The sequence below is a fragment of the Bos taurus genome, chromosome 1, assembly GCF_002263795.3.
Source record: "Bos taurus isolate L1 Dominette 01449 registration number 42190680 breed Hereford chromosome 1, ARS-UCD2.0, whole genome shotgun sequence".
Taxonomy (NCBI): Eukaryota; Metazoa; Chordata; class Mammalia; order Artiodactyla; family Bovidae; genus Bos; species Bos taurus.
This window is the reverse complement of record NC_037328.1, coordinates 149,529,197-149,550,875: the sequence shown is the minus strand read 5'-3', so window position 1 is coordinate 149,550,875 and position 21,679 is coordinate 149,529,197. Positions and strand designations below refer to the sequence as shown.

The 21,679-nt window shown below is 40.7% G+C and overlaps 1 long non-coding RNA gene across 1 annotated transcript; it reads right to left on the bottom strand.

Annotated features, from left to right (window-relative positions):
• Positions 1-2,397: 2,397 nt before the first annotated feature.
• On the bottom strand, positions 2,398-20,177 carry LOC132346277 (uncharacterized). Its single transcript, XR_009496070.1, has 3 exons — positions 19,973-20,177; positions 18,984-19,037; positions 2,398-2,956 (listed from the first exon to the last, which is right to left on the bottom strand). It is a non-coding gene; the product is annotated as an uncharacterized lncRNA (long non-coding RNA).
• Positions 20,178-21,679: the final 1,502 nt, after the last annotated feature.

The following is a 21,679-nucleotide window of genomic DNA, read 5'->3' as shown; positions in this document are numbered from 1 at the left end:
GGAGAACATAGGCAAAACACTCTCTGACATACATCACAGCAGGATCCTCTATGACCCACCTCCCAGAATATTGGAAATAAAAGCAAAAATAAACAAATGGGACCTAATTAACCTTAAAAGCTTCTGCACATCAAAAGAAACTATTAGCAAGGTGAAAAGACAGCCTTCAGAATGGGAGAAAATAATAGCAAATGAAGCAACTGACAAACAACTAATCTCAAAAATATACAAGCAACTCCTACAGCTCAACTCCAGAAAAATAAATGACCCAGTCAAAAAATGGGCCAAAGAACTAAATAGACATTTCTCCAAAGAAGACATACAGATGGCTAACAAACACATGAAAAGATGCTCAACATCACTCATTATCAGAGAAATGCAAATCAAAACCACTATGAGGTACCATTTCACACCAGTCAGAATGGCTGCAATCCAAAAATCTACAAATAATAAATGCTGGAGACGGTGTGCAGAAAAGGGAACCCTCTTACACTGTTGGTGGGAATGCAAACTAGTACAGCCACTATGGAGAACAGTGTGGAGAATCCTTAAAAAACTGGAAATAGAACTGCCTTATGATCCAGCAATCCCACTGCTGGCCATACACACTGAGGAAACCAGAAGGGAAAGAGACACATGTACCCCAATGTTCATCGCAGCACTGTTTATAATAGCCAGGACATGGAAGCGACCTAGATGTCCATCAGCAGATGAATGGATAAGAAAGCTGTGGTACATATACACAATGGAGTATTACTCAGCCATTAAAAAGAATACATTTGAATCAGTTCTAATGAGGTGGATGAAACTGGAGCCTATTATACAGAGTGAAGTAAGCCAGAAGGAAAAACACCAATACAGTATACTAACGCATATATATGGAATTTAGAAAGATGGTAACAATAACCCTGTGTACAAGACAGCAAAAGAGACACTGATGTATAGAACAGTCTTATGGACTCTGTGGGAGAGGGAGAGGGTGGGAAGATTTGGGAGAATGGCATTGAAACATGTAAAATATCATGTATGAAACGAGATGCCAGTCCAGGTTCGATGCACGATACTGGATGCTTGGGGCTGGTGCACTGGGACGACCCAGAGGGATGGTATAGGGAGGGAGGAGGGAGGAAGGTTCAGGATGGGGAACACATGTATACCTGTGGCGGATTCATTTTGATATTTGGCAAAACTAATACAATTATGTAAAGTTTAAAAATAAAATAAAATTAAAAAAAAAAAAGTGAGGGATGGAAAAAGATATTTTATGTGAATAGAAATGATAAGAAATCTGGAGTAGTAATACTCATATCAGACCAAATAGACTTTAAAACAAAGTCTATAATATAAGACAAACAAGAGCATTCAGATCAGTCGCTCAGTCGTGTCCGACTCTTTGCAACCCCATGAATCGCAGCACATCAGGCCTCCCTGTCCATCACTAACTCCTGGAGTTCACTGAGACTCACATCCATCAAGTCGGTGATGCCATCCAGCCATCTCATCCTCTGTCATCCCCTTCTCCTCCTGCCCCCAATCCCTCCCAGCATCAGAGTCTTTTCCAATGAGTCAACTCTTCGCATGAGGTCGCCAAAGTACTGGAGTTTCAGCTTCAGCATCATTTCTTCCAAAGAAACCCCAGAGCTGATCTCCTTCAGAATGGACTGGTTGGATCTCCTTGCAGTCCAAGGGACTCTCAAGAGTCTTCTCCAACACCACACTTCAAAAGCATCAATTCTTCCGCCCTCAGCCTTCTTCACAGTCCAACTCTCACATCCATAGCCTTGACTAGACGGACCTTTGTTGGCAAAGTAATGTCTCTGCTTTTCAATATGCTATCTAGGTTGGTCATAACTTTCCTTCCAAGGAGTAAGTATGTTTTAATTTCATGGCTGCAGTCACCATCTGCAGTGATTTTGGAGCCCCAAAAAATAAAGTCTGACACTGTTTCCACTGTTTCTCCATCTATTTCCCATGAAGTGATGGGACCGGATGCCATGATACTCGTTTTCTGAATGTTGAGCTTTAAGCCAACTTTTTCACTCTCCACTTTCACTTTCATCAAGAGGCTTTTGAGTTCCTCTTCACTTTCTGCCATAAGGGTGGTGTCATCTGCATATCTGAGGTGATTGATATTTCTCCTGGCAATCTTGATTCCAGCTTGTGCTTCTTCCAGTCCAGCGTTTCTCATGATGTACTCTGCATATAAGTTAAATAAGCAGGGTGACAATATACAGCCTTGACGTACTCCTTTTGATAAAGGGATCGATTCAAGAGGATATAACACTCATTAACATATATGGACCTAATATGTCAGGAGCACCTAAATATATAAAACATTAAAAGACATGGAAGGAGAAACTGACAATAGTAAATAAAAATAGAAGTTTAACACCCCATCACTGAAAAGGTCATCCAGACAGAAAACAAATAAGGGACAAAACCAAAGACTACAAAAAACAAAAAATTACAAGCCAATATTTCTGATGAATATAGATGCAAAAAAATCTCAACAAAGTGCTTGCAAAGCAAATTCAACAATACGTAAAAAGAATCATACAGCATGATCGAGTTGAATTTATTTCAGCATCACAGGATGGTTCCATATACACAAATCAGTCAATATGATGCACCACATTAACAAAAAGAAGGATAAGAATCACTGGTCACCTTAGTAGATGCAGAAAAGGCATTTGACAAAACTCAACATCCATTCATAATAAAAACTCTCATCAAAATTGGTATAGAGGGAATATATTTCAATATAATAAAGGCCATTTGTGACAAATCCATAGCTAACATGATACTCAATGGTGAAAAGCTGAGTTTCTTTCCTCTAAAATGAGGAACAAGGACTTCCCTGGTGGTCCTGTGGTTAAGACTCTGAGCTTTCACTGCGGAGGGTGTGGGTTCAATCCCTGGTCAGGGAATTAAGATACTGCGTACGATGCGGTGCCGCCTAAAGGGAAAAAAAAATGAAATAAAATAAGGAATAAGACAAGGATGCATACTCTTGCCACTTTTATTCGACATAGTATTGGAAGTCCTAGTGGTAAGAATCAGAAAAGAAAAATAAAATGCATCCAAATTAGAAAGGAAGAAGCAAAATTGTCACTATCTGCAGATGACATGATACTATATAGAGAAAACCCCAAAGTCTCCACCAAAAAACCTATTAGAATTAATAAATGAATTCAGTAAAGTTGCAGGATACGTTATTAGTAAAGATAAGCATGTTGCTTTTCTAAACACTAGTAATGAACTATCACAAAGAAAACAGTTTGGTTAAAATTGCACCAAAAAGAATAAAATACCTGGCAATAAACATAACAAGGAGAGGAAGGACCTATATTCTGAAAATTAAAAACAGTGATGAAAGAAACTGAAGGTGATTCAAAGAACTGAAAAGATATTCCATGTTCATGGATTGAACGAATTAATATTGTTAAAATGTTCATAATATGCAAAGCATCATGCATACTTAATGCAAATTCTGTCAAAACATCAGTGACATTTTTCACAGAACTAGAACAAATAATCCTACAATTTATATGGAGTCACAAAAGACCCCAAATTGCCAGAGTAATCTTTTTTTTTATTAATTTATTTTTAATGATGTATCAGTTCAGTTCAGTCGCTCAGTTTAATGATGTATCAGTTCAGTTCAGTCGCTCTTTGCAACCCCATGGACTGCAGCATGCCAGGCTTCCCTGTCCATCACCAACTCTCGGAGCTTGCTCAAACTCATGTCCATTGAGTCAGTGATGCCATCCAACCATCTCATCCTCTGTTGTCCCCATAGTCGATTTAAAATTTTGTGTTAGTTTCAGTTGCACAGCAAAGTGATTCAGTTATTCATACATATATATCTATTTTTTCAGATTATTTCCCTTATAGGTTATTACAAAATAGAGTACAATTCCCTGTGCTATTTAGTAGGTCTATTTTATACACATTAGTATGTATCTATTAATCCCAAACTCCTAATTTACTTCTTCCCACCCCGCCAAAGCAATCTTAAGGAAAAAGAAAAAAGCAGAGTGTATCACCCTTTCTGAGTTCAGACTATACTGCAAAGAAAAAGTAATAAAAACAGTATGATATTGGCACAAAAACAAACATAAAGATCAATGCAACAAGGTTGAGAGCCCAGAAATAAACCGATTTGTGGTCAATTAATGCACAGTAAAAAAGGCAGAAATATACAATGGAGAAAAGACAGTCTCTTCAATAAGAGGTGCTGGGAAAGTTACATGTAAAAGATTGAATGAAATTAGAACATTTTTTCACACCAGATATAAAAGTAAACTCAAAATCAATTAAAGAGCTAAATACAATCCCTAGAATGATAAAATTTCTAGACGAGAACAGGGGCAGAATACTCTTTGGCATAAATCAAAGCAATGTTTTTTGATCTTCTCCTAAGGCAAAAGAAACAAATGAGACCTGAATGAAATATAAAAGCTTTGACACAGCAAAAGAAACTGTAAACAAAACAAAAAGACAACTTACTGAAAGGGAGAAAATATTTGCAAGTGATAAGGAGTTAATATCCAAAATATATAAACAACTCGTACAACTCAATATCAAAAACTCCCCAAACAACCCAATTAAAAATAGGCAGAAGACCTGAATGGACATTTTTCCAAAGCAAATATACAGATTGCCAACAGGCACGTGGAAAGATGATCAACACTGCTAAATCATCAGAGAAATGCAAACCAAAACCACAATGAGCTATCATCTCACCCCTGTCAAATGGCTGTCATCAAAAAGTCTGCAAACAACAAATTTGTTGAGGATGGATAGAAAAGGGGAGACTAGTACACTGATGGTGGGAATGTAAATTGATGCAGTTACTATGAAAAAGAGTATGGCGGTCCCTCAAAAAACTAAAAATAGAGTTACCATATGACCCAGCAAACCCACTCCTGGGTATATATCTGAAGAAAATGGAAACATTAATCTGAGAAGCTATGTGCAGCCCAGGGTTCATAGCAGCATTATCGATAGTAGACAACATATGGCGTCAGCCTAAGCGTCCATCCACTGATGAATGGGTAAAGAAGGTGTGCTGTATATATGCTCAGTGGAATATATCTTAGTCATAAAAAAGAATGACATTCTGCCATTTGCAACAATGTGGATGGACGTAGAGGGTGTTGCGGTAAGTGAAATCAGTCAGAAACAACAAATACTCCTGTTGTCACTCACGTGTGAAATATAAACAATATAACAAATAGAAACAGAGTCACAGATACAGAGGACAAACTACTGGTTTCCAGCAGGGAGAGAGACGCAGGCAGGGGGAAGACAGAAGGAGAGGATTAACAGATACAAACTATTCTGGGTAAAATAAAATGACAGTGATGTATTATACAACAGAGGAAAAACTATACATTGTAAATCAAAGTGAAAGTGAAAGCGTTAGTCGCTCGGTTGTGTCGGACTCTGCGCACCATGGACTGTAGCCCATCAAGCTCCTCTGTCCATGGGATACTCCAGGCAAGAATACTGGAGTGGGTTGCCATGCCCTCCTCGAGGGAATCTTCCTGACCCAGGGATCAAATCCAGGTCTCCTGTATTGCAGGAGGATTCTTTACCGTCTGAGCACCAGGAAAGCCCATATTGCAAATCAACCATACTGCAATAAAAAAATTTTTAATTTAAAACATTTTAATTAAAATATATCATCAGAAAAATAAGAGAAATACCGTAGCCATGAAACAAGAATAGTATGCTCAAAATGGAACAAATTAGAGAAAAAGAACGAGCCCTTGAAAACTAAAAATATGATAGCTCTCGATATATATTATAGCAAAAACGAAAAAAAACAGTAAAAGAGTTGAAAGAGATCTCTCTCAAAGTAGAGCAAAAAGAATATGTTCCACAGAAGAAAAAAGTAACAAAAGTAGAAGCTCAATGTGGAAGCTCCAATCTGGGTGACAGGAGTCATGGAAAGACAGACCAGAGAAAAGAAAAGAAGGAAATTAATGAAGAAACAGTTCAATAAATTCTCCCAGAAGCGAAGAACACAAGTCCTCAAGTGAAAAATTCCACTGAGTGCCAGGCGTGATGAACAGAAAAGACCGACATCAAAGAGCACCGCGGTGCAAAGTCAGGACGTCAGAGGGAAAGAAATATCCCAAGAATTTTTAGAGAGAAAAAGGTCACAAACCAAGGGTCAGGAGTTGGAATGGAATTCAACTGCTCAACAATACACAGATAGCTATCAGATAAGGAAGCAAAGAAAACATGGAATCCAGAAAATCTGGGATGCACACGTGTGAGATGGTGTAGGAATTCGCAGGGTGGTGGTGGAGGAAAGTCAGTTAACTGTAGGACGGGAACCCTGAGCAGCACGCAGTCCAGACCCAGACAGGTGCTGGGAGATCTCCACATCAGGTGTCCTAAGGAAGAGGAGGGAAAGTTGCTCAGTCGTGTCCCACTGTGGCCCCATGGAGTGTATAGGCCAGAATACTGGAATGGGTAGCCTTTCCCTCCTCCAAGGGATCTTCCCAACCCAGGGATTGAACCCAGGTCTCCTGCATTGCAAGCAGATTCTTTACCAGCTGAGCCATCAGGGAACCCCAAGAGTACTGGAGTGGGTAGCCTATCCCTTCTCGAGGGGATCTTCCTGACCCGGGAATTGAACCGGGGTCTCCTGCATTGCAGGTAGATTCTTTACTAGCTGAGCTATCAGGGAGGACGTATGGGGAAATGGCATTGAGTGGGATGTTACAGAGCTGTTATTTTTAGGTGAGAAAACACTTAACAGTAGCTCATAAAAAGCAAGGCAACTGAAGAAAGAAAGCAACTAAGTCAAATTAAAAGGTCATTTTTACAGATAAGGAACTGTCATCATTGTGTACTCACTTGTTAATCAGTGTATGGCCTTACGTCATCTAGTTGCGAGAGTAAAAAGGTCAAACATGGGTCTCACTGCAAAAGAGCTGAAAGTGTCACCTATTATCCTAGAAAGGTATTAGATAGATCTAAAATTGTAGACCCAAAAGCAGCAGTATCTGCATTTATTTTTACGTTTGGAGGTATGTACCAGATTAAGCAACAAAATACACTGAAAGCAGGTAACGTGGGCAACAGGAAGTGGGCAGACACAGGAGACCACATTTTTTGCAGTGAGATTTTTCCCACTCGACTTTTGTCTCTGATTTTTCTCTTGAAAGTGTTCAAATCTATATAAAAGGTAAAGAATAGCACAGTAAGTCGTATCCATATACTCTTAGCCTGGGTTCCACATTCGCTTTCTCTCTCCCTCATTTTTTTTCTGCACCGCTTCAAGTGAGTTGAAAACATCACAAAGCTTCATTCATAAATACTCCAGCTGGTGTCTCTTGAGAACAAGGACATTCTTCTCCACACACAGAGTGTCATCCCCGCATCTAAGGAAATCCACAGTGACCCCCTGTGATCTCCCAGATGGACCGACAGACGATCCACAGTCACATTTCCTCAAATAGTCCCCCAAATATTGTTTGTATATCTTTTCGTTCCGTCCAGGGTTTAATCAGATTTCAGAGTTTGTGCTTGGGTGTTTTATCTCTTTGGACTCTTCAAGGATAGAAGAATCCCTGCCCTGCTAGGCTTTTTTCTGTTCTGTAATGATGCTGTCTGTTTTGAAGGCAGGGCTCCAGTTGGCTCTTCGAATGGCTCACCTCTGGATGTTTCCTCATAATTAGATTCAGATTCCTACTGAAACTGTCCCTATGGGCACATATTACCTTAATAAACAAAGTAAAATGGAAAAAATGAAGATGGTATTGGTGTACTTTTCCTAAAAAAATGCCTTTCTCTCTTAGGTCTCTTTCGGCCGGAGTCTGATGCCTCCCCTGTGTTAATTGGGTCAGCATGTGCTTACTAAGTGTTCCCAACACAAGCCACTCCAGGAAGCAGGTTAAACACCTTTTCTCGGAAAGGCGTACATTTTCACAGCTTTTCATTTTAAATGTGTTCCCAGTGGGGATTTTTTTCCCCTGTCATCTACCCAGGAAATTCTGTGTCGGTTATCTCAAACACAAATGGAAGCCGTTTCCACACAAATCCCTCCGTTGCTGAATAGATTGGATTGTCCTGTGTGATAAAGCAGGATCCACAGACAGAGCAGCGTGGGGACCCGGCTTCTGAGCCCGGCTCTGCCATGGACGCTTCGGGCGACCTTGAGCCAGACCCCCGCCTCCCTAGGCTCCAGCATTCTTATCTATAAAAAGAAGGGGTTGGACCAAGTTGATAATGAAAGGTACCTTTCAAACGACAGTTCTGAAGTAAGCAGAAAAGAAAGAGTTCAAGGGCAGGCAGCGGCCTGCACACCTCTAGAAGACGTCTCTTTTTACCTTCCTGACAGCCAGGTGTGGCCACCCTCTACACAACAAAAAGTTGATCCTCTGTTGTCAGGGGGAGACGAGGAGGTAGAGGACGGTGCAAGGAAGAGCAGATAAGGGGTGATGATGCGAATACCGGCACTCAAGTGGAGACAGAACCCCCACCTTCCAGAGTATTCCACCTGAAGATACGCTGTGAGGCTTGAATTCAGAGAAACAAGAGTGAAAGGCTCTCAGTCGAGTCCGACTCTTTGCGACCCCATGGACTATAACCTGCCAGGCTCCTCTGTCCATGGGATTCTCCAGGCAAGAAGGCTGGAGTGGGTTGCCATCTCCTCCTCCAGGGGATCCTCCTGACCCAGGGATAGAACCTGGCTCCCCTGGCATTGAGGCAGAAACAAGCCTAATGCTAAAATCAAAAGAGATCCCCAAGTATTCTTGTGACATAGGGATACTCAACAAACATTTAGTAAATGGTGAAGGAGTTCAGGACATACCACCCCAAAATATGTTTCTTTAGGACACTAATTATTTTGAGCTAAAGCCACTGGAAAAGCAGCACTCAGGCAGAGGCTTTCTCTGAATCCCCTCTCAGCTCCCTACAGTCAGATCCTCCATAAGGAACTCAGTCGACTTAAATTCCCTCTCCGGGAGGGTCATCAGCTGGGAAGATCCAGCCTTATCCCAAGACAAGAGACCAGACGTTGGCCCCAAAACCAGACAGACTCCTCACAAACCATCACGTCTCCCATCGGTTCCTCTTAGGGTGCCTTCACCTTTCCTAAAAATATTTTGCTCTTCTATGAACTGGCTACATCCTCTCTCCTCTTCTCCAACTGACGGTACTTAAGCTCCCCAGCGGAGAAGGAAATGGCAACCCCTTCTGGTATTCTTGCCTGGAGAATCCCAGGACAGAGGAGGCTGGTGGGCTGCTGTTCATAGGGTCGCACAGAGTTGGACACGACTGAATTGATTTAGCAGCAGCAGCAGCAGCAAGTTCCCCAGTGGGGCTTTCCTAATGGCTCAGGGGTAAAAAGTCTGCCTGTCAATGCAGGAGACACAGGTTTGATCCCTGGGTTGAGAAGATCCCCTGGACGAGGAAATGGCATCCCACTCCTGAAATTCCCGTGGACAGAGGAGCCTGGCGGGTTCTAGTCCAAAGGCTCCCAGAGAGTTGGAGGCCACTGAGCATGGCGTAGCAGCAAGGGCCCCAGTCACACCAGTTTACTGAGTACTCGCTTCTTTTCTCGTGATGCCCACACACATGACAGTAAAATGAATATGTGCGTACGCCTTTTTGGCTCTCAACCTGCCTGCTGTCTTTGTCACAGACTCAGCTATCAAACCTAGAAGGGTGGAGGGAAAAACCTTCCTCCCCTACAGGGGAGTCTCCAGGTACAAGACTGTAAGTGATCTCAGGCCATCTTCAGTGCTGGTGTTAATTCGTTCAAGTTGCTCCAAACACTTTGTAAGGTCTCTCTTGGAACCTGATAGAAGGAAGGCAGGAGAGACAGAGAGCCCTCGACTAGACATCAGGGGGTCTGTCTCTCTCCCAACTCTGCAGGTCAGTCAGCTCAGTCGCTCAGTCGTGTCCGACTCTGCGACCCCATGGACTACAGCACTCCAGGCTTCCCAGTCTATCACCATCTCCCGGAGCTTGCTCAAACTCATGTCCATGGAGTCGGTGATGCCATCCAACCATCTCATCCTCTGTCGACCCCTTCTCCTCCCACCTTCAGTCTTTCCCAGCATCAGAGTCTTTTCCGAGTCAGTTCTTTGCATCAGGTGGCCAAAGTATTGCACTCTGCAGGTAAGTGGATCAATTTGGGGCAAATCTCATAGCCCCTCTAGGCCACCACCATTTTCTCATCTGGGAGAAGAACGGAAGTGGGAGGCATAGATTCACTCACTTCTCTAATTCTTTACTGCTGAAAACTTAATGAGACAATTCCTAAAACTTTGGGGTTAAGCAAGAGACTACATTTATTGCATGATTTATACTGTTATCCTATTGAATAACTGGACACTGACTTGGTGGTGCTTTCTCATTTCCTTTACTTAAATGATCTACTCTCTAACTGGTTTTCCTCTCTTAAATGGGTATCAAGGAAATATCCAATTTTTTCTCTCTTGGCTTATAGCCATGGCTTCTTGTCCCAGAGGTTTCTGAGCCTGAGAATAATTATCTGGTTAAGTTAAGGATGCCCAGAAGGTGACAACATCCGTTGCTCATGGTTCAGTTTTCTTGGTCCTTCCTGTATAATGCTCTCCCTTCCAAAACATTCTACAATGATAACGATACCACTTTACATTTACACAGAAATTTCTACAAGAGTGTCCTCCATGTTTCTAATACCAGTGACCAACGCAGGCTTTAAGGATTAAGGACAAGTGTATGTTGGAGGCTTTTAAAAACAGTTTTCTCATTCACTTGTAGGTCCTAACATCTTTGCTAGATCCTCAGAGTCTGTGGAGCCTGGAGATAAGTGAAGAAGAAGGGAATTCAAGGAAGAGCCCTTTTCAGGCAGAGGGTGAGGTCCTGAGTCCTAGGTCAGACCTGCAGGAAGTAGGGGGGAGATGGAGAGATCATTGTAGCACCCAGAGATTTTTTTTAAAAAAATTGGGGCTATAGTTAATGTGCCATGTTGTATGGCACCCACGGGTTTTTAGACTTAAGAGGTAATCAATCAACCACAGTGATAAGTCGCTTTTTGGATCCTGATCCAAACCACTTGTTAAAAAAAACACTATAGGACAATCAAGGAAATGAAGCACTGACTGGTTTGGGGTGAAATTAAAGAATTGCTCCTATTTTAAGATGCCATTATGATATTAAGCTTTCCTGGTGGCTCAGACAATAAAGAATCTGCCAGCAATGCAGGAGACCTGGGTTTGATCCCTGGGTTGGGAAGATCCCCTGGAGAAGGGCATGGCAATCCACTCCAATGTTCTTGCCTGGAGAATCCCCATGAACAGAGGAGCCTGGTGAGCTGCAGTCCATGGGGTCACAGAGAGTCAGACAGGACTGAGCGACTAAGCACACATGACTGGGCAAAAATTAATAAGTGCTGAAGCTAAGGGACGAGTAAGTACTTGGACTTCATGATACAATTCTTTCTAACAAGACTGCTTGAAATTCTCCAAAACTATTTTTAAATGACAACCGGAAAAACAAATCTTTTCACAACTGAACAATAAGAGAATAAGGAAAAGCCAGATTTTGTGTGTTCCATTTTACATTAGACAGCCTCTCAAGTTTCTTGGTTAGAAATAAACTCTTGCATTTTAAGGTAAATGTAAGGAATGGGAAATGGGAGAAGGGTGAAGAGTTCTGATGCGTTTATTTCCCACATAACCCTGATATTGCCACACATTTGAGTGATGTTTTACGGTTTCAAAGTGCTTTATATCTCGTTCGATCTCAAAAAAAGCCAGGTATGTATATATGTTGTCATGTGTGACATCTGACAAAATGTCTTCATTATGTTGTTTTTGCAATTTTATTTTTAGTGATTTACTTTATTTATTTTTTTATTTTTTCTTCTTCTTTTTTTTATACCTGTGGTGGATTCATTTTGAAGTGATTTACTTTAAACCTCTGAAAATAGTCTAATTGTTGTATTAGTCCCTTAGTTGATACCTAAGGATTTATTTCCTGCTCTAGCTTTGCATGGAAAACTCAGCCTGGATGTCTATTTACAATATTAGAATTCTTAAATGTTCCCCTGTAATGATTGGGAGCAATTTTATTTTTCCTCTTAAGTTTCTGTTTGGAGAAATGTATTGGGGGGGGAACCTTTCTTATTTCCTTTGAGTCCACCCAGCTGTTTTATTTTGTGTTCACTTATTTCCCAGGCTTCCATTTGGAGTGTGAAGCCATCAAAAGTGTTCTGTTCTTTTTAATACTTATCAGCATTTCCTTTATTAGCCACATTATCCTTTATCTCTTTCCTGCAAAAGCTTTTAAAGTACCAATTGATGAAGCCACGTCTTTTGTTATTTAAATATTATTCCATCAACATTTACAAGTACATCCTAAGAAGATTCAAGCACAATATCCTACCCTAATGATTACAAACCCACACATTTTTTAAAATCTGACTTCTTTTCTCTTTTTGTGTGTGTATTCCTCCCATTCCAGAATTCTACTAGCTGAGCTCAGGAAACTACCAGAGGCCTGGTATTAAAAATTCCCAACTGATCACAGACCTTTAACAAGATCAAGAGAGGTACACACTTTATAGTTATAAGGGCAACACGTCCTTAAGTTAAAATGAAGACCTGGATGTGTTTCACCGGCATTGATCCTGAAGGAATCACCGGGTAGCCGCTTAAGGGGGAAGGAGTTTCTACGCTGTACCAAGACCATGCTCTAAGGGTTTCTAAGCAGGGCCCTGGAGGAGAGGGACCCCTGGGGTGAAGGCGTCCCTGAACTCCAACTGGAGCTACTCTGTGACTCTGCAGTTATTAAATATAGCCACATGAATCACACCACAAAATTCCAGTCCTGAAATCTGGTATCGGGCATAACAATTTGTTCTCTCTCTTTGCTCACGAACAACAAAGAATCGACTGAAGAAATTTTGGTCTGTGTAAAGAATAGCTAGATGCTTTTTACCTTCTCCTGAAAGACTCAGTCTGCATTCGACATGACATATGCTTCTCAAGTGTTATTTTGTGTTTATTCTTTTTTGAACTAAATTGTCAGTCCTTGTCACTAGAAAGACATTTCCCTGGAACCCTCCTGACTCATGCTAAGGGTGCACAACAGCTGATAAACTCCAGTGACCTCTGAGGAGACAGATGAGCTGTGTGGCTTTGAATGCCCACGTGGCTTTCTGGGCTATAGCTGACCGCATAACCCAGGTTAAAGCGGCTGGCAAATGATCACGCTTTTTCCATATTTACCATGTTGATTACAGGGGTTGCGTCACCTATTCTATTGCTCTGTCTAATCTCTTTCTTTATTATAGATTATATATTTATATATGTTATATTTCTTCATTATCTTGCCACTAACTTCCTTATTTGCATTTGTCTGTGTATATTCTTCTTTGTAATTACAAAATAATTCATAGTCACTGCAACAGTAACAAAAGCTAACATTGGTTGCTTCTAACGTGCCAGACACATTCCTAAAAGCTTAACTCTGGCCTCACCTAATCTTCAAATATTTACAGGATAGATACCAGTATCTTCACTTTGCATATTAAAGAAAACATGGACATAAAGCACTTAGAAAGTTTCTCACCTAGTCATTTTTCTTGAAAGTATTTCCTTCAGGAAAAAACAAGGAAGCCAAGAAAGAAAAGGGTATTAAAAACATGTAAAAGTAGTGAAAAAAAATTCTAGTTAAATTTGTACTTATATTTTAATGTTAAGACATTTGAGAAAGAATTTTTAAGGAATAAAACAGAAGCCTGTAAAGAGAAGGTTAATGATAAACTAGCACTCAAATTTCAGAATATTGCTACAAACATGAGATCCTTAAGATCTTACCTGGCTCCAAAGAAAAAAGTTATACTGATTCATTCTAAATTCTTATAGAAAAGCACGTTTAAAAGGTTTTCTTAAATTCAAGGGCCATCTCCTCAAAATGGTCAAGGTTAGCAAAAACAAGGAAAGGCTGAGAAGCTGTTGCAGCCAAGAGGGGAATAAGAAGACATGATGACTAAATGTAATGTATTCTGGAACACGATAAAGTACGTTGATAAAAATCATATTGTTACCGGAAACTTGAGTTTGCCTCTTGGTGGGTGTTGAACCGAAAGACACAACCGCGGCAGAGAGCAGAAGAAGGAAGGATTTATCATATTTGTAGCAAGTAAGGAGCACACTGGGGATCTTCTCCAAAGCCGTGTCTCTCTAAACAGCAAAGTTGGGAAGTTTTAAGCTAAGGATTCACGAATATTCATGGAGGGGCTTCGATGGTGTATGCACATTCATGAAGGGGCTGGTGCAGAGGAGAATTCAACATAGAATTAGGGCAAGGGTCCACAGAATCCAAGCTTTAGTAGTTTAAAGTCAGAAGAAGTCAGCATCGTCCTTCCAGTCTCCAGCAGGATGCGGGCCTTGGTTCCTGAAGACCTCAAAGGTAACGTGTCAGACTGTTACCTACTAGATACCTTGAGGAGGAAGTAAGCCTCTGTTTTAATCACTGAATGTTGTTTCTTGACTGCTTTTCCATAGTTCCTGCGTTCTCTCATTTCCCTTAAGATCATTCATTACTGAGACCTTTCAAGGGCAAGCACTGTGGCTGGGCTTAGATCATAGAATGGCTTACACCAAAAATGGCTTCTCTTCTGTCAAGAAAGCCATGCCTGGCTCTTCCCCAGAACCTCCTACCTGATCTGCTTACAATATGAATCAATATGAACTTTAGTTAATAAGAGTTTCCCAGGTGGTGCTGGTGATAAAGAATCTGTCTGCCAATGAAGGAGACACAAGAGACTTGGATTCCATCCCTGGAGAAGGAAATGGCAACCCACTCCCGTATTCTTGCCTGGGAAATCCCATGGGCAGAGGAGCCTGGCTGAGTCGCAAAGAGTCAGACTCCACTGATCACATATAGACACACACAGTCTATAGTTAATTAATAAACTGTATCAACATTAGATCTTTAATTTTGACAAATGTACTATATTAATGGAAAATATAAATAAGAAAGGAAACTGAGTATAGAGTACACAGGAATTCTCTGTACTGTCTTTGCCATTTTTCTATAAATCCAAAATTACTCTGAAACAGAAAATTAGTTTAAAAATTAAAACCAACCTCATGGAGTTGTGGTAAGAATTAAATGAAATAATGAGCGACTTCCCTGGTGGTTCAGTGGCCAAGACCAGTGGCAAGTCCAAGTTGTCACTCCTGTTTCGGACCCACTGGCTATAGACGGGAGGTTCCAACCCCCCTCTTCTTGGATTCCAATAATTGGCTAGAGAAGTGCTCAGAACCCAGACATTTAATGTCTCACTTAGAAAGACTGTCCTGTGTACGTGTGTGTGCGTGCTCAGTCACTTCAGTCGTGTCCGACTCTTGTGACCCCATGGACTGTAGCCCACCAGGCTCCTCTGTCCATGGGACTCTCCAGGCAAGAACGCTGGAGTGGGTTGCCGTGCCTTCCTCCAGAGACTCTTCCCCACCCAGGACTGAACCCTGGTCTCCTTCATTGGCAGGAAGTTTCTTCACCACTAGCATCACCTGGGAAGCCCATGCTTATGTATGTTCTCCTATATTTTCTGTTCGTATTCTTATCACTTGATTTAGAACTTCAATTCATTTTCATTTCATTTTGTTTTTTATTTTTAAGAAGCTAGCTAGTCTCACAGTTTGCAACTGGATATCCAGTTGTTTCCATACCATTTGTTGAATTTACTTCACTCCAAATTTGAAATAACAACATTGTCAAGTCAATACATGAATTTGTTTCTCTGCCTCTATCACAGCCCTCTAATGACACTATTTTAAGCCCTACTAGAGCAGTTTCTTCTTCATTAGTCTTCTTTTAAAAGACATCTTAGCAGTTTTTCACATTTACTCTTCCAGATGAAGTTTTAAGTTTCAAAAATCTTCCTCTTAAGATTTTGCTTGGAATTTCATTGACTCTATAACCATTTGGGAAGAAATGACAAGGCAGCATGAGAAAGTGACAATTAAACAGGCACTAAACAAAGAAGGGCAATGCCAAAGAGTGTTCAAACTATCGCACAGTGCACTCATTTCACATGCTAACAAGGTTATGCTCAAAATCCTTCCAGCGAGGCTTCAGCAGTACATGAACCGAGAACTTCCAGATGTACAAGCTGAGTTTAGAAAAGGCAGAAGAACCAGAGATCAATTTGCCAATATTCATTGGATCATACGGAAAACAAAGGAATTCCAGAAAAACAGCTACTTGTGCTCCACTGACTATGCTAAAGCCTCTGACTGTGTGGGTCACAACAAACTGTGAACATTCTTAGAGAGATGGGCATACCAGACCATCTTACTTGCCTCCTGAGAAGCCTATATGAGGACCAAGAAGCAACAGAATCAGGTATGAAACAGTGAACTGGCTCAAAATTGGGAAAGGAGTACGACAAAGCTGTATATTGTCACCCTGATTATTTACCTTATATGCAAAATACATCATGCAAAATGCTGGGCTGGATGAATCACAAACTGGAATCAAGATTACCAGGGGAAATATCAACAACCTCACATATGCAGATGATACCACTCTAATGGCAGAAAGTGAAGAAGAACTTTAAAGAGCCTCTTGATGAGGGTGAAAGAGGAGAGTGAAAATGCTGGCTTAAAACTCAACATTCAGAAAACTAAGATTAAAAAAAAATAAAGATAACGGCATCCAGTCCCATCACTTCATGACAAATAGATGGGGAAAAGTGGCAACAGTGACAGATTTTATTTTCTTGGGGTCCCAAATCATTGTGGATGGTGACTGAAGCCATGAGATTGAAAGATGCTTGCTCCTTGGAAGGAAAACTATAAGGATGTGAGAGTTGAACCATAAAGAAGTCTGAACACTGAAGAATTATGCTTTTGAATTTTGGTGCTGGAGAACACACTTGAGAGTCCTTTGGACTGCAAGGAGATCAAACCAGTCAATCCTAAAGGAAATCAACACTGAATATTCATTGGAAGAATTGATGCTGAAGCTCCAATCCTTTGGCCACCTGATATGAAGAGCTGACTCACTGGAAAAGACCCTGATGCTGGGAAAGACTGAGGGCAGGAGGAGAAGGGGACAACAGAGGATGAGATGGTTACATAACATCACTGACTCAATGGACATGAATTCGGGCCAACTCCAGGAGACAGTGAAGGACAGGAAAGCCTGGTGGGCTGTAGTCCATGGGGTCTCAAAGAGCTGGACACGACTTAGCAGCTGAACAGAACAGAAACAAAGACAGCTTTTCTCCTTTGGCCGGTCAGTTCATCTTCTGAACCTTCAGTTTCCTCATCTTTCAAGCAGAGGTAATAACAGTATCCGTGTCATGGGACTCATGAGAATGATGTATAACACCCATAAAGTGAGTGGCACAGTGCCTGCCACAAAACACGTGTCCACTGAGTGTCACGCTCATATTCAAGAACGGAAATTCCGTTATATACTCCAAATGTCTTTCAGTAATGCTCATGGTTTTCTTCAAAAAGGTCTCAAACATTTGTTATTGAACTTCTACTATATTTTAATGTTTTGTTGCTATTGGGAATGGAATTTTTTCTTCCTTTTAAGAATGTTTTCTTATTGGTTATTGCTAGTATAGACAAATGTTATCTTTAATGAAGCAAAGCATTTTTTTTCTCTTAGCAGTTGGTATGGGGACATATTTATCTAGAAGTTGGTACCTTAATGACCGTTACTACCAGTTCCAATAGATTTTTATTCTTTCAGGTTTTCTGTGTAGACAAGACTACGACCCACAAATGATCGTTTGTTTTCTCCTCTTGTATCTTTTCCCCTTTTGCATTGGTTGGCACTTTGAGAATGATTTCAAATAATGCCTGTAGTCGAGGACATCTTTATGTTGTCACGACTTCATTGGGAAGTTTTTACATTCTTTTCAGAAAACAATTTTACATTTAGAAGAGAAACCAAGAGGAAATCAATAAACATTATATATAAAAGGTTAGGTTGCAAAAGTACTTCGAAATTATGTTCCACATAAGAATAGATTGAGTCCATCACATATCTACACATGTATTGAGCAAATAATGAAACTGTGAAGAGCATAAAATGACAATTTCTCAAATGAAGGTTAAACTATGGTTGGTAGATTCAACTGAGGCAAGAACATAAAACCACACGTGTTACTACATTCACTGAGAAAGTCAAATTAACCTTCATAAAATTAACGCGTTCTCATTGAAAAAAAAAGAGAAAATAAATATATAGAAACAGAAAGAAAATTTCCCCCTTTCCTATATTCTTCATTCTGTGTCCCAGAGGTATCCTTTGTTTACACGTCAGTGTATAGGCCTCTAGAAATTTTTTATGCATATACATGTACAAAAATGAGTAATCTAATTTGGAAACATTGAACAACTTTGATTTAAAAACCATTAGTTTTTAAAATTGAGCTTTAATTTTTTAACACTGATTTAGGCGTAAGATTAAATCCTTAGGCATTCCAGTCAGTTGGGAATTTAATGAAATCACCGCTAAACTTTGAGATGTTTTCCTGACAAAAAATCCTATATTTGATATTTCCCCGGAGATTCTGTCCTCTTTTTAATTTATTTCTATTTTTCAAATGTGTATTCTTTTTCATTGTGGTTTCTCACAGGAGACTGAACACACAGCACTGCACAGCAGGACTTTGCTGTCGCCCGTTCTGTGTAACTGTTCGCAGCTGCTCATCCCGAGCTGCCCGTCCATCCCTCTCCCGCCCCCTCCTCCTCGGCAGCCACAAGTCTGTTCACTCGTCTGTCCGTTTCTGTTTTTTTAGATAGCTTCATCAGTGTCACCTTTCAGATTCTGCATATAAGTGAGATCATATTGTATTTGTCTTTCTCTTTCTGACTTCCTTCACCTGGTATGATCATCTCTATTTATATCCACGTTGCTGCACATGGCATTGTTTTGTTTTTAAGATAGAGCATATTCCATTGTAGACATGCACCACACTTGCTTTATCCACTCACCTGTCGATGGACATCCAGGTCGTCTCCACGTCTTGGCTATTGGGAATACTGCTGCTGTGAATACAGGGGTGCATTTATCTTTCAAAATTATCTTTCTTACTTTGAAAATCTTTTGCTCTGAGTGGAATAATTCTTAAACTACGAAAATCTGGCTCCTTTATAGTTTTAAAATTTTTCTTGAAAAAGTTTTGCTCTTTTATTGTTTGTGACCAAGTAAAAAGACTTGGCACTTTTAAGATTTTGCCCAGATAGCTCCTTAGGCAAATCCATTGATTCATTAGGTGCATTTTCTATATCACCACAGGGAATAGTTGCCACACATCATGGCATGACATAAAAGGCTTACCTTTTTTCAGTCCACTAATAATATCCTACCGGTCTCCCGCCTACAATAATAACTTCTCAAGGGACTTTGTATACACTAATAGTATTACACTAATAGTCTCCTCACTGGCCTTTCCAGCTTCTGCTCTGTGTTGGTCCTGAGACCCATGCTGGCTGTGTTAGGTTTTGGTCATGGGTAGCACCCTGATTCCAAATCCTACATTTCTACCCCAGGCACCACTGCTGCCAAACAAATGAGCCCCAAACTCAACAGCTTAAAACAATAATCTTGTCATGCTAACAGATTTTGTGGGTTAGCAATTCAGATGCAACACAGTAGGGATAGCTGTGGGCCTTCCCTGGTGGCTCAGCTGTAAAGAACCCGCCTGCCAATGCAGGACACGTGGGTTTGATCCCAGCATCAGGAAAAAAAAAAAAAACCTGAAAAAGGAAATGGCAACCCACCCCAATATTCTTGCCTGGGAAATCGTATGGACTGAGGAACCTGGAGGGTTACAGTCCACGGGGCTGCAAAGATCAGAAGCGAAAGAGCAACTAAACAGCAACTCCAGGAAAGGGTAGCTGCGTCTGCCTCGAGATGTGTGAGGCCTCAGCTGGGAAGATGTGAAGGCTAAAGGGGCTCGGTGACTAAGAGCTGGAGTTACCTGAAGACCCACTCAGAGTCTGGAGAAGCTCGGAAGGCTAGGACTGCTGACCAGAATGTCTGCACGTGTCCACCCCATGACACAGTGCCCTGGGATCCAGCCCTTCTTCAGTGGCAGCTGAGGGCTCTTAAGGGCGCGTTTGCCAGCAAACAAGACAGACACCGAATCACACTTATGACCTAGCCGTGGAAGTCACACGGTTGGATTCTTCCCATTCTCTATTGTTGAAGTCATCCCAAACCCACTAGGTTCAAAGGGAGCAATCGACCTCATCTCTGGATGGGAAGAGCAGCCAGGGCACATTGTTGAATACCTTGTATGGTGGGAGGTATTTTTGCAGCTATCTTTGGAAAACACAACATGTGACATACGAAATCAGTAACAGTACAGATTATCTGATCAATGCAAATAATGCAAATATATATACAGTGATCTACGCAAGTTAATTACATCAGTTTATTTGCATGATTTGTATATACATATATGTTTGTACCCTTTGATCAGGGAGATACCAGAGCCCATGGGTTCACAAAGAGTCAGACATGAAGTGACTAGACACACGTATATGCACACACGCATATATATGTATGTGTGTCTGTGTGTGTTATACATATAAAACTTCCATTCTTCTGAAGTGTTCACAATATCTCTACCAAAAATGATAATTCGCTGAGCATAAAGCAAATCTCAACAAATTTCAAAGATAGTCATTATAAAGAGAATATGCTCAGGCCCTAGTGAAATTTTCCTAGAAATTAGTAACATCCAGGTAAACAGAACATCCTCATATGTTGCAAACTAAGCAGCACATTTCTAAAAATTAGGTCAAAAAACAAATTCCAAGGGAAATTAGAAAATATTGTAAGTTAAATGACTATTTAGATGATGTTTTTTATTATTATTTTTGTTTTTCAGTTGGAGTATTATTAGCCTCCAGTGTACAACATAGTGATTCAAAACTTCTAGACTATACCCTATTTAAGGTTATTATAAATATTCCCCCAATTCCAATCCCTAAGAAAGGCAATGCCAAAGCAGGCTCAACCACCGCACAACTGCACTCATCTCACACGCTAGTAAAGTAATGCTTAAAATTCTTCAAGCCAGGCTTCAACAATACATGAACCGTGAACTTCCAGATGTTCAAGCTGGTTTTAGAAAAGGCAGAGGAACCAGAGATCAAATTGCCAACATCGCCTGGATCATCAAAAAAGCTAGAGAGTTCCAGAAAAACATCTGTTTCTGCTTTATTGACTACGCCAAAGCCTTTGACTGTGTGGATCACAATAAACTGTGGAAAACTCTGAAAGAGATGGGAATACCAGACCACATTATGTGCCTCTTAAGAAATCTGTATGCAGATCAGGAAGCAACAGTTAGAACTGGACATGGAACAACAGACTGGTTCCAAATAGGAAAAGGAGTACGTCAAGGCTGTATACTGTGACCCTGCTTATTTAACTTCTATGCAGAGTACATCATGAGAAACGCTGGGCTGGAAGAAGCACAAGCTGGAATCAAGATTGCTGGGAGAAATATCAAAAACCGCAAATATGCAGATGACACCACTCTTGCGGAAGAAAGTGAAGAGGAATTAAAAAGCCTCTTGATGAAAGTAAAAGAGGAGAGCGAAAAGTTGGCTTAAAGCTCAACATTCAGAAAACGAAGATCATGGCATCTGGTCCCATCACTTCATGGGAAATAGAT